At 39.1% G+C, this 13,815-nt stretch overlaps 1 pseudogene; it reads right to left on the reverse strand.

Annotated features, from left to right (window-relative positions):
• Positions 1-5,423: 5,423 nt before the first annotated feature.
• On the reverse strand, positions 5,424-11,727 carry LOC122144138 (annotated as a pseudogene).
• Positions 11,728-13,815: the final 2,088 nt, after the last annotated feature.

The raw sequence follows: 13,815 nt of genomic DNA on the forward strand, positions 1-13,815 counted from the left end.
CACCTGATAATTTACACAGAACTGCTACTTATGCGCACATAAAATATAGAGAACCATTCAAACGCAAATATGTCAAATGTGTTTTTTGGTATTTGTGCTCAGAGAAGCTGTATATGAGATCCCATACAGGAACAGAGCTGGAGATTTCTATTTCATTTCACTGTGCTCCTCAGATAGTGGTACAGCTTGTTAGGATATCCTTATATCCTAGAATTTAATATTATTCTTCATAGCATTTTCCCCACTTTTAGACATTTTCTAAGTTATGATTATTATTTTAAATACTGAGAATATTATTGACACGTTAATAGTGCTTACGCTTGTACTTCCAGATAAAAGTCTATTGTTTGTGGGTTGCTACTAGCGCCCGGCTGTTGTGAAACAACAGGATCACACAGTGATATTAAGTCCTAGTGGAAAGGCGGCAAGCGAAAATACCGAAGTTTTCAAATTCGTTTTATAGAGTCATCTCTAAGGAGAAGAACTGCAGCTGTGTCTTTGGGGATGAATCATCAGATGACCTCAAACAAAGAGCGTCCCAGCTGCACCCCGACACCGTGCGCACGGGGCAAACGGCCAATGCATCAAAGCACTCTGACTCTTGGCGATCAGACCCAATCTATTTACTCTACTACACACGCAGAGGTAAGAGCACGCGACCAGCGCTCAGCTTAACGTTGCATAATTGCATCTTTTTTTTTTCTCTTTCTCAACAATGGCCTCTCGGTAGAAAAGCGCATTAGAACATTACGCATATAATGCAGAATAGTCTTAGCAGTTCAAAAGAGTAATTTAAAAAGAGCACTTTTGTTCCATGAATGAATACTTACTCAAGTTCTGGAGAAGAATGTGCATCCCTTTTTGAACAGTAAAGTCTGAAATGTGTGATTTCAATCGAGTTTAATTCATGAAGTCCTGCAGATTAGAACCTAATACTACAGGAGATAGATGACATCAGAAATATACTATTGCATTCATATAGGGTGACCACAGTCCTCTTTTAGGACCTAAAAAAATACCTAGCATTTTAATCTCTTTTGAATGAGCGCCAGTTTTGTTCACTTTCACGATGACGTGCTCTGTGTTAAAGGAGGATCAGATATTTTGTCACTGAGCTCAGGATCTGTTGAGCAGCAAATCCTCCAGCGTGATCTGTCAGCCATTCTCTCCTCTCAACCTGTGATCAGTCAAATCTGACCTTTTTTCCATCCATGGCTTGATTTTCCCTCGTGGGTTAAACAAGTTTTGAAATAATGCATAAAATACATTTGACTGAAATTGTTGTATTGAACATTTTGCGTTCTAACGCAATGATAAAATGTGCTAGATGTTAAAAGTTTTGTGAGGAGGGCCATGGGTAGGAAGCTTTTTCAGCGGTGTTTATGATCAATATGCATAAGTGACTGTAAAAAAAAATGTAGGTATGGAAAATGACATTTTGTTTTGATATTTGGGATTTTAGGGTCATTGTACTACTTTGAGCACTACTTTAACCACCAAAACCAACCACCACCACAGCCCCCCACCCCACCCCACCCACTGTCCTCTTTTTGGAAAACTAAAATATATGGTCACCCTAATTCATAGTGCTATTATTTCATAATTTTATATCGGAGAATTTTACCAAAAAAAAAAATGGCCCACTTGAAAGTAAAATAACTAAAATAATTTTGCTGACATGAACTAACAATTTCACTTCTGTTTCATAAGAGTTTTTTCCTTGGAGAGGCCTCGACGGTCAAGCACCTGGGAGCTGGTCTTTCTGCCCCGACATCCATGTTATCCCTCTCAGCATGATGGAAAGCTGGAGCTCTCAGTCACATCCGTGTGTCACGAGGAGGACAGACCCACACTCCAGAGATGTACACGGCCCGAAGGACATAATACCAGTAAGTCTGAAGTCTTTATTCAGTTTGTTTTTTAATGCAGTAGCACATCTTCACACAGTAGGATGTTGAACCTACTGAGTATGTAAAAATGTTTCAAAATCAATGTAAAACATATTTATAAATAAACCACCTCAAAGTTACCTAATTATTTACTAACTAAGGATCAGTGCTGGATGGGGGTCCCGGAGCAGCAAAGGTGGGGTAACAAATGAAAAGCCCTGCTTAGGATGTTGTGTATGTATGTGTACAGCATTACATCATGCTATGGAGTGGGGTTACAGACACGGACACAGAAACAGATGGAGGGGTTTGTGATGAAAGAGTGTCACCAACCCCGCGAGGCCACCACTGTACCAGACAACATATCAAACCAGTGCCGCTGCACCACCCTCCAAAGATATCACAACAAAGAGGAGGCACAGCGGACAGGACCAGTCCCCTGGCACAGCCATAATATTATCACAGGTAATTTAGCCACTGTGTATGCCTATATGTACACAAAATAGAGCATTCAGAAAACGCACTATCGACAGAGGCAGTTTGATGGTTGTGTTGTTGCAGTAGCGTCAAGTGACTCTCATAAATGACCACTGCAAAGGAACTCCATTTTTGCACCTATTTTGGGGCTACAGGAGAGGAGCGACGGCAGCAGCCTTGGGGCCCAGGCAGGTCAGACAGACAGTCTGGGGCAGAGCATTCTGTGGGCAGCTCGGGGCGCTGGGAGATGCACAGCGACTTCTTTTCACACTTTGTACTCAAACGTGACCCAATAAACAATGAATAAAATGAACTCAAAATGACTCGTAGACCACTTTTACTTCTGCTGGTTAGAAGTCAAATAAAGTTCTACATCTGCATATAGGTCTTCAAAACTTGTGTGTCTGTGAAAAATGTGTATTTGCGTATATTTTTGTGTGTCGTCGTATACAGTGGTGTCCCAAAAGATGGTTTGGCCGCCCCTCCCGTGGCGGGGGGGGGGTGGGGGGGGGGGGGGGGGGGGGGGGGGGGGGGGGGGGGGGGGGGTGAAATTTCTTATTTTTTTTTTGCATTTGTTGGTCAACACTTTTAATGTTTCAGATCATCAAACAAATGTAAATATTAGTAAAAAATAACAACACCAGTGAACCCGTTTTTTAAAATGAAGGTTTTTATTATTAAGGAAAAAAAAATCGAAACCTACATGGCCCTGTGTGAAAAATGTGTTTGCCCCCTAAACCTAATAACTGGTTGGGCCACTCTCAGCAGCAACAACTGCAAATCAAGCGTTTGCAATAACTTGCAAGTGAGTCGTTTACAGCGCTGTGTGGAGGAATTTTGGTCCATTCATCTATGCATAATTGTTGTAATTCAGCCACATTGGAGGGTTTTTTGAGCATGAACTGCTTTTTTAAGGTCATGCCACAGCATCTCAATAGGATTCAAGGTCAAGGACTTTGACCAGGCCACTTCCAAAGTAGTAGTAGTAGTAGTAATAATAATAATCAATAATACATTTTATTTGAAGCACCTTTCACAAAAACTCAAGGTCACTTTACAACAAGTATGAAATAATAAGACAATAGACCAGCAATAACAAATAGAGCAGCTGCAGTTACAAAGAATAGCCCATTTTAAACAGGTGAGTTTTTAAGTCTCGGATTTGAACTGAGGGAGAGAGTCACAATGTTACGGATGTCTGGTGGAATGCGAATTCCAGAGTTTTGGAGCAGAGTTAACTGAAAAGCTCTGCCACCCATGGTGCTGAGGCGTGGCGAGGGGGCGGCACAGTGAGTGGATGGAGGAAGATCTAAGAGAGCAAAAAAAAAACAGTGGCAATATGGAAAAAGATCCGACAGATAAGAGGGGCAAGGTTATTGATAGCCTTGAATGCAAAAAAGTAGGATTTTGAATTAAAACTCTGTGGATTTTTTCGGGAAGCCAGTGCAGAAATCATGTAAAACTGGACTAATGTGGTGAAAGAAGCCAGGGTGGTATTTGGGTGATGCGAGCGGCAGGCAGAATTCTGGACCCAGTTGAAGCTTATGGGTGGATTTGTACAGTAATCATTACGGGGAAGTGACCCGACTATGAACAAGGATAGAGGTGGAACGGGAAGTGAGAAAGGGGCAGAGACGATTTAATGTTACGACAGATGGAACTAAGCAGGACCGTGTTATACTATTAATTATGTGGTTGGAATGTAATAAATGCATGTTGAGGATGACACCCCAACACTCTAAACGTCGCCCCCCCGAGGGGAGGGTGGTGAAACAACCGAGGAGTCGTCGATCGATTATGGGGGAAAAAAACTGTCAGCTTTGGAAAGTAGTAGTCTTGTCTAGTCATTTTGTTTTTCTTCAGCCATTCAGAGGTGGACTTGCCTGGTGTGGTGTTTTGGATCATTGTCCTGCTGCAGAACCCAAGTTCGCTTCAGCTTTGAGGTCAAGAACAGATGGCTGGACATTCTCCTTCAGGATTTTTTTGGTAAAACAGCAGAAATCATGGTTCCATTTATCACAGCAATTCTTGCATACTGTGGGTTATAGATTAAATCATATTTTGGGGGGGGGGGGGGGGGGGGTTAGTGTTCAAGTATTATATACTACTATAGTAATTTGTTAATATTTTTATCTTTTAATTTCATTTTAGCTCGTCTTTTATTTAAACTTTTTTACATTTCTGGTTTAGCATTAAATATAGTGTAGTAATTTCCATTACTTAAAACTTTTTTCCAGTTTTTTTATGACAAGTAAACATTACTAATCTTCACTTCTCATTTTTTCTACATCTAGCACGATGTACAGTTTATTTCAAGCTTTATCACTAAAAAAATTATTTTTAATAGTGACAATAACAATGATTGGAAACAAAAAAGTTTTTGAATCAGTTTATTTGTTTGTGCTGAACACACTCAAACACAAAAAGAACGTTTAAAAGAACAAGGAGCCAGAAGACAAAAACTTAACAGACAAGCCAGTAGAGAACAAAGAAAGAAAGACGCGAGGAGAGAAAATGAAGCCATGTATATACAGCCCAGCCAACAGGGTGTTGGGGGTTGCGGAGTGGAGGGCTAGAGCTAGAGGACAGTAATGAGGTGTCCACACACAGCACTAGTACAGCATGTACGGGGTCTACACTCCCCTACTACCCACACACTCCAGTTCGGTTTTTTCCAGTGCAATTTTCACGAACAGTGCAGAAAAGCATTGTTTCCAAGCCCCATCGGAGGAAGAAGACTACTGATGATATGGTTCTGTGCATCTAATTAGATGAAGTAAATGTTCAGTAGATGCTTCAATTTAAAAATGAATGAGAAGAACATTAAGCCCTCTTTATGTTTTTGCACAGACTTAACACATTTACTATGACATGTAAATATACATGGATGTAAAACGACTGAAATGAATGCAACATTTCAGTGTGGAAAAAAAAAATAATACTTCAGATGGAAAACAAAATGTATAATTTGAAATGAAACCTAAAAAACAAAAAAATACATATGAACCTCATGAGATATCTGCGCACATTTAAGCTGTTTACTTGATGTTACTTTTCACTATGGGCTCAGGCTTTACATTGGTCTGTTGAGATGTGACGTTGAGTGGGGCAGATGACACTTTTAACACTTCAATTTATCCGAATTTCACTTTTCACTAGAGCCTAATCTTTTACTCATTCTTTCTTCTCCTTCTGTTTAGCAGAAGTTTGTTTGATCTCTCTCTTCACCATGCCAGCATATTTGGTGATGATGCCATGCTGGTTGAGGCCGGGCCAAAAGCAGAAGGAAACTCACTGGTGGATACAACAGAAAATGAGTTGAAAATCACTAACACAATAGAAACCTGTGAAGTAGGGCTGTGCGATATGGACAAAAAAAAATCTATCGCGATTTTTTGATCAATTTTGCGATTTTCGGTTTTTAATCACGATTTTGACACACACACAGACATGCTTTACAGTCATAAATGCACTCAGTATAAATTTGAAACATATTTCCAAAAGAAAACCAATGAGAGCTTTATAAAAAAGTTGTAACATGCCTCTAGAACAGACATAAGTCAAAATAATCACTAAGTCAAGATGTCAAACAAAATGTCTAGACATATGGCAAAAAAATAAAAAACATAAAACTAAATAAATAAACTACAAATAAAATTAAAACCTGTGTTCATGGCTTTTTTTTTTTTTGCCATGGCATTGTTCATAGAGCTCATTGTAGCGGCGCCTCAGGTGCTGAAATATATTTTATTGCCCAAGGTTCACACGTTACTCCGTTTGGCAGTGCGTATACAGTAGTGTGTATGCGGTGCAGAAGCAGCAGCGAGAGCGCGTTATTGTAACGCGAAAGAACATTAAAATAATGCACGAGCGCGAATCTCTCCGCTTGCACGCAGATTTCCTTTGTTCTGTCACAAAATCAGACGCGCGTGCTCAAGATACACACTGCTCTCGTCCGGAGTGAGTGCGCGCACTTAAAACATGTCTCCTCTCACTCACTCACTCACTCACTCACTCACTCACTCAGTCACTCACTCACTCACTCACAACTCTCTCCTATGCTTATGCTAGATATTCATTATTTTCGCACCTTTCAATTTCTAACCTTTTCTGTTACATCTTTTACCGCGTGCAGTGTGAACGTTCCCTGAATCCATTAACATGAGCTCGGAAAAAATATAAGCATCACAGACAGAGGTGTGAACCTGGAGTTAGGCATATGCCAGTCTGTTCTGTTCTCGCGCTCCACTTAGGGGCGCTGCAATTCTTGATTGGATCGGATAGCCAATACTGCAGAAGGTCGGGACCGCGGAAAATCGCTATAAAGCGATTTAGAAATCGCGCACGCTCAAATCGTGATTTTATTACGATTAATCGCACAGCCCTACTGTGAAGGTACAAACCCACCACAGACACTGACTGAATAAAGGTACTGTTCATTTTTTTACAGTTCTAAATTACTGTCCCCCAGTGAGGCGACTTGTTCTATATATCATAAAATGACTCTTATTGGGATACCGATATGTTAGGAATCTTCATTTTTTTCGAAAGTACTATTCACTTTCATAATGGATACAAACACTTTCATAACAACAGTGAAAAACTGACTTCAGAATATTTCACTTAATTGATACAAAAAAGATTGAACAAACCTTTGTGTGCAGGCCAGGAAGGGTAAGTGGCAGCATATTTCTGGATTGCTTTCCATGACCTAAATACAATGACCTCTTTTGTTGAGCAGCCTAGTCACTGTTTGCATGAGCTAAGCTTTGATAATAGACAGTGACTTCTCTACAGTTTGCAACACTGTGGCGTCATAGATTTCATAGATCTTACAGCCTTTTTTCTGCTAGAACATTGGAATGCATTTGTGATGCAAGAGATAGGACCACGAGCAGGACTTTGCTCTTACGTTATACGACAGCCTTTCATCACAGGGGGGATTTCTTCAGGCAGTTTGCTTAACTTGGTAAACTTTTAAGCCTATAATAAACAGTGTGTTACATACCGATCAGGTAGGTGAGGAAGAGGTTATGCACTTGTTGTCCGATCCAGGCCACAGCCACAAGACTGCTGATGACGGAGAGGAAATACTGTAGAGAAGTAAAACAAATGTGTTACAAGAGGAGTAGACAGAGGAGGAGCCTATTTTCTACAGAAGTTAGAATAATACACACTAATGCTTTTTGGTTTGAAACACATCTGATCAACACATTTATATTTACTGATCACTGCCTTAATGAGCAAGTCATTCAGTCATCCATTGAGAAAGCAAGTGACTGTCTTTTAAAGGGATAGTTCACCCAAAATTAACAATTTGTCATTAATTAGCTCTTCCAAACCTGTAAGAGCTTCTATCATCTTCAGAACACAAATGAAAAATATTTTTGATGAAATCTGAGAGCTTTCTGACCCTCCACAGCACAGACTACCACATTCAAGGCCAAGAAAGAAAGTACAGAACTAAACAAAATAGTTCAATAATCCACCTGACATCAACGGTTAACCATAATTTTATGAAGCTACGAGAATACTTTTTGTGTGCAAAGAAAACAAAAATAACTTTATTCAGCATTTTATTTATTTTCCACTTCTCTGCCGCCATTCTCAAGAGTAACACGATGCATGCGTCCAAAAAATATCTTCATTGTGTGTTCTGAAGATGAAAGAAGATCTTATGGGTTTAGAATGACATGAAGGAGAGTAATTAAATAACATATCTTGGGTGCACTATCACTTTAAGAATGGGTCATTAAGTCACTGGCTCACTTTATTCATTTAAAAATGTGGGATTCATTAAGGGAAAGAAACAACAGTTTTGCTGTGGCTTTGTTCTGAACTATTTCCTTTTGTGAAATTGAGCAAAACAGATGATATTGACAATATTGTGTCTAAAATATTTACATTTGCAGTTGTACAGATATTGGGGGAAAACCAAAAGCAGCACTCTTGCTCAAGTGATATTGCTAAACTACATAATACGATATAAATATCAAATATAGAAGACAAAAAACCAACACAGGGTCATTTTTGGCCCTCATATCTTGAATTTCATTGTCATATAACTGCATTCTAATAAGCTACATCATGAATTTTTTCAGGATTATGAACATTACATAAAAATGTTCTCTTAGGGGCTTAAGTGCTTCTTAATTATGTATAAGTAGGGCTAGGCTCATGTTTGTTTGCTCTTACTGCTGAGCAACAGTGATAAAGCCAACTCAGTGTGAAATGGCAGCTTGCTTTGAGTGTGAAATGCTTATGAGTCACTAGTGAATCTGAAGACATAAAACAAGGAAGGTGCTGTCAAATGCATACCATTTTTGCTTTTCTTCCTTCAGGGCAAACAGACGTTTCCACCAGCCAAGCACGCGACGCTGAGTCTTCACAAGGTTCCCCACAGATCTCGGAACACGCTGCTGCTGTTCTGTGGTCCTGCGCAGGAACAACATAGTGCTCAGAAAACATACACAATAAACAAAACAATGTCTTTATGGGTAACACAAAACACATCATAAATGTTCACTCATAAACGAAGAGGGAATCTTTTTCCATTTCTGCTTAGTCATTGCATTTTATTTTTGGGCTTAAAAACATGACCATATTGAAGGCTTTTTAAAGCTTAGAGCCACAGGAAGCTGCCAGATACTAAAATAACATGCCAGGGGTCTGACTTGCTCTGCAGAATGTGATGTGCATAGCAAGACCTCTCACTGCAGAGTGGAGATCTGCTGAGTCAAACCAACACTGTGCCTGACACTGGACACTCAGCAGCAACTGCAACCTGTCACTCAAAGACACCAGCGACCCCGGCTCCTGAACTAGAGCGAGGGAAGTTACCAGGGGAGACCAGAAGAGGCAAGAACATACATGCTGTGCAAATACCTACGTGTCTTCCCAGAGGATCTGAAGAGAAACATGCTATTTGATTAACCTCGCTAGTAGATGAAGAGATTGTTACTTTAGAGCCTGTGGCTGAAAGCAGGAATGCTGTCGTCCCTTCACTCACCATTTGTTAGAACCAAAAACACGGGGGGCAAGAGTGGGCACCAAGTAATCAGCCAGGCACAGGATCATGACAGTGCAGGACAGACCAGTAAGCACAGAGGGGTCCAAGAAGTAGATTAGCCAACAAACAAAATGGCCCAAATGACTGTGAAAGGACATTTGTTGAAATGTGATAGGTTATCAACTCTACCAAATAAAAAACCAAAACAACCCAAATGAATAAAAAACCAAAATTCCCCACACGATTAGTTCATAGCACAGGATGTTTCTGAAAGTAAAAGGAGGAAGAGTAAAAAGGAACTCATTTTTCTTATAAAGACATCACTATTAAGAACTTTCCTCTCCCTATATATATATATATAATATTATTATATATATATATATTATATATATAATATATATATAGTATATATATATATATAACTAATAATTTTTTGAAAAAAGTTGTCCTCTAAGACAAGAACACATTTTTGTTTTAGATTTTAGGACAACTTTGTGATGAAAGGTTTTGATCCACTTCAAATGTTAAATTTACACTACTGCATCTTTCTGAAAAAAAAAAAAGAAAATAAATAAATAAATAAATATGCAAAGCGACTGATACATTTATAGTTATTTTTGTAAAGCTTCAAAGTACTGTCACTATGAAATGACTTCATTATCGTTTATTTTAATTCCAAAAAAATAGGTTCTTGTTAAAAAACTAACCAAATTTCAAAAGAATGCGTTTATAATTTCCACACAGGAGAGACTTGGTGTTGATTCCAAACAAAAGGAAATATATCGGTATTGGCATCGGCCAAAATAAGCTGAAAAATATTGGCATATCTGCAAAAATCCAATATGGGGCATCCCTACTGGCATCATCATTCTAAATTCAAAACAGTATTCTATTCTTAAATAATGTAAACAACCAAAAACAACAAATAAATTCATGACATCATGATAAACATCAGATAGATTACAACATCATAATAGAATATTAACAACCTATTTAATCAGAGACTTTTAATCAGAGACTCAAGAAAGCAAGTGTTCAAGGACTTCAGCTTTCAGTGTGTAACCTTATCTGATTAACTGAAGTGAAAGATTGGGGCCTTTAGTCAGGAAGTAGCTCTAATGCATGCTCTGAAGCGCAGGACTCACATGAACAGGATTGAGGTGGCGCCCACTAATACTGGCTGGGTACCAGGGCTTCTCCCAGCGCAGGACCTGATCTCCGGCCAGGATCACCTCTCCCCATCCCTGCAGCTGCTCTTCCAGCTGACTCGTCTCTTGAGCCTAGACAAGTGCTTTCAGTCAGTAACAGTGTCAAAACAATGACTTCCCTTACGACAGACGACATCGCATAATCGGAAACTGTCGTACAATGGGAGTGTCATGAATTCATGGGATGGGCACGTCCAGCTGGAATGTCAAGAATGTTAAATAGATACCAACATATATCAAATATCTTTTAGTTGTTAACATATACGAAGTTAAACAGAAGAACATAAATGGCTTTAAAGACAGCGACTGGGAAATCCCGTGTTCAAACCAGCAGGCCCATATTTAAAAGGTCTGTCCAGTTACTTCCTTTATCTGTGATATATGACGTAAACATATATGTAGTTAAAATTTTAAAGTGTATTTTAAAAGGCTAAAGCATAAACACCATCCACAGTTCTCGGTGGCTTTACAATTAACGTAACGTTAATCTCTTAAAAAAAAAAAAAAAAAAAAAAAAAAAAAAAAAGCCAGACTCGGATGTAAAGACTTACAGCAAGCTTATCTCCAGCAACGCTCATACAAATTTTAAAGTTACAAATATTTATCAAAAGCAAATACTTGTTAAAAATGTAATATATGTAACAAACAAATCCATTATCCATAAAACCATTTAGTAAGACGCGAGATATACAGAGTAACTTAATCCGTTTTGTTAGCACTGAAATAGTTAACTTAGCTTGCTAACATCTTATCGTGCAGTTGATATCCGTTGCGTTTTACATTCTGTTCGCTGCATTCACAAAGACAACATTACTAAATTAAAGACAGATTAAGTTTAATTGTGTCATGTCATGCCTTTGTTTAATCTGTTTAAGGCTGTGACAACAGTATAAATCCGCGTAGCATATGGCTAAAAAAGACAAACGCAAGATATACATTTCGACAGCTAGTAAGACGGAACATTAACAGCCCACTTACCAACAGATTAGCACTTTTATTATCGCCCTCAGCCATGGTTTATTTTGGTGTATTCCAGATATTGTTGCTCGGAGAGCACGGTTATATGAACGCGCCTCCCCTGTACTGCGGCAGTCTGTCAACCGACCGTTATTTTCAGGATGTTTTTATCTGAAACTCGGAACACTAGGACTCATGGGAAATGTAGTTCACTAGTAAAATACAAGGGGGAACCGTTTACAAATATGGTACAGGGCCTAAAACTACAAAGACGTTTCCCCCAACAAATAAGCATCTAAATAAGATTTACATCTCTTCAAACTATTGCGTATAAGGGTTGAAAATGTACAAATCAAGCTGTGGGCTCAGAAATGATCTACTGTGGAATAGAGCCAAAGATTAAAATTTCCCCTAAATTAAAAGAAAAACAAAAATCACATATTTTACAATAATTTGAGTACCGGTTGAATGGCTGAACTTAAAAAAATGCATTACCTGCAAACTACAAAAATGTGTAAAAATTGAGATTAAGATTTATATCTCTTCAAACTATGCTCAAGAAAGGGTCCTGATAATGGTATTTCACCAGGTGTACATTTCTGTAATCGTGTGAAAACAAAGGGAGAAAACGAAACACAGCCACAACATGGGATGGGACTTAAGGTTAGTTTTTGGTAAATTAATATAGTTAATGGTTTTAAAACTATTAATGACTATTTTTAATATATAATATAGCTTGCAGTTGTGATATAGTTTTCACTACAATTTAATATTTCAATATACTTTCAAAATAATGGTTATTTTTAAAACAATCGAGAAGGTCAAATATAAGTTCAAGTGATGAGTAAACAAAACCTACTTTTGCTAATAATTGAATACAAAATGTGTCATGCTCAAGAACAAATAGGCTTTCAACATTAGGTTACTATTAAGCTCAGGTTAAGCAACAGAACCAGACTTGACGTGGTTTTGAAAGGGGGTCACAGCACTGCTGTTAACACTGGCTAATGAAGCCTTGTTCATGAACAAGGTTAAACTGCAGTACAAAAGATACACAGTGTGAATTAACAAGTGTAAAAATCAGACAAACATGAACCAAAACAGCAGATGCTTTAATAAAGACCCAAAAGGTTTAATTATAGTTTTATTTGACCAACAAAGTGGAGTAAAACCATTAAGAGACAACAATTGTAACCATCACCACATCACTATTCCATTACTTATTTCTCCCACTAAAAATGTAAAACTAGGTCAAGATCAGTAAAACGCAAGCTTTAATGAGGACATGCATCAGCGATGATACACTTCCACAGGCAAGTCAAAAAAAAACAAAAAAGAGCAATCTAGAATAAATCCATAAAGAAGGAAAGGGAGAAAGAATCTACAATACACAAACAAGATCAGAGATGCATACAAAGAAAAAAAGCATTTAGAAACTGATTTGCACATCTCACCATATTAAGCCTGGGTCATACTCAAGGATCAAATCAAAGAGACCTCAGACTGAGCACTTGGCAACTCCAAGCACATCATTCATTGTGCCAAATATTCAGAAACACGTGACCATGAATGTCCTCAAAGCCACTTTGCGATTTGCCTTTTTACAATTGTGAAATCTGTGCAGTACATTGGTGAAGGTGTAAAAAAGTTTTTTTTTTTAAGCATTTGCAATATATACTTAAAGGGAAAAAGGTCTTTTTTTGTGGTTAAAGAACGAACTGTAAGGTCTGCCAAAGGCCTTCTGGCTTCCAATGGAGTCCTTCTGGTCACACAGCCCTCCACACCCGCTCCAGCAGGAGACAGCTCAGCCGCAAGTCGTGCCCGACCCCGAGCCATTCAAAAACAGGATCCCTCCGAGACCGGATCACCCTTTCCCTCCACTCGCGCACAAATGCAGTCTAGAAAGTCGCTAATTACCGCAGACCTTTGCTCTAAGAGTGGATAAACTGTCTCCTGCAAATTTTCCCTGTGGCAAATCCTATTTGTTTTGATAGTTGACACATATTTATTTTGTTGTTGATACAGGGGTTGGTTGGGGGGGTAGTTCAAGCCGCGTGTGCCTTGCCCCCCCCCCCCGCTTCGTCCCCATCTTGGTGAGCTCCCCACACATCTCGGGAAGACAGATGCAGACCCATTTCGTTGTGTTAGCTGGATCGCCAGGTGTAGCTGTGCTACGGGGATCCGGTGTGGGTCCGAGGGAGGGTCTCTACACCCCCCCTCACTTTCCTGCATGGTGCTCTGTGGCTCCATTGCCCCAGACCCAGGCCCAGGATTT

Source organism: Cyprinus carpio, unplaced genomic scaffold, assembly GCF_018340385.1.
Source record: "Cyprinus carpio isolate SPL01 unplaced genomic scaffold, ASM1834038v1 S000006601, whole genome shotgun sequence".
Lineage (NCBI taxonomy): Eukaryota > Metazoa > Chordata > Actinopteri > Cypriniformes > Cyprinidae > Cyprinus > Cyprinus carpio.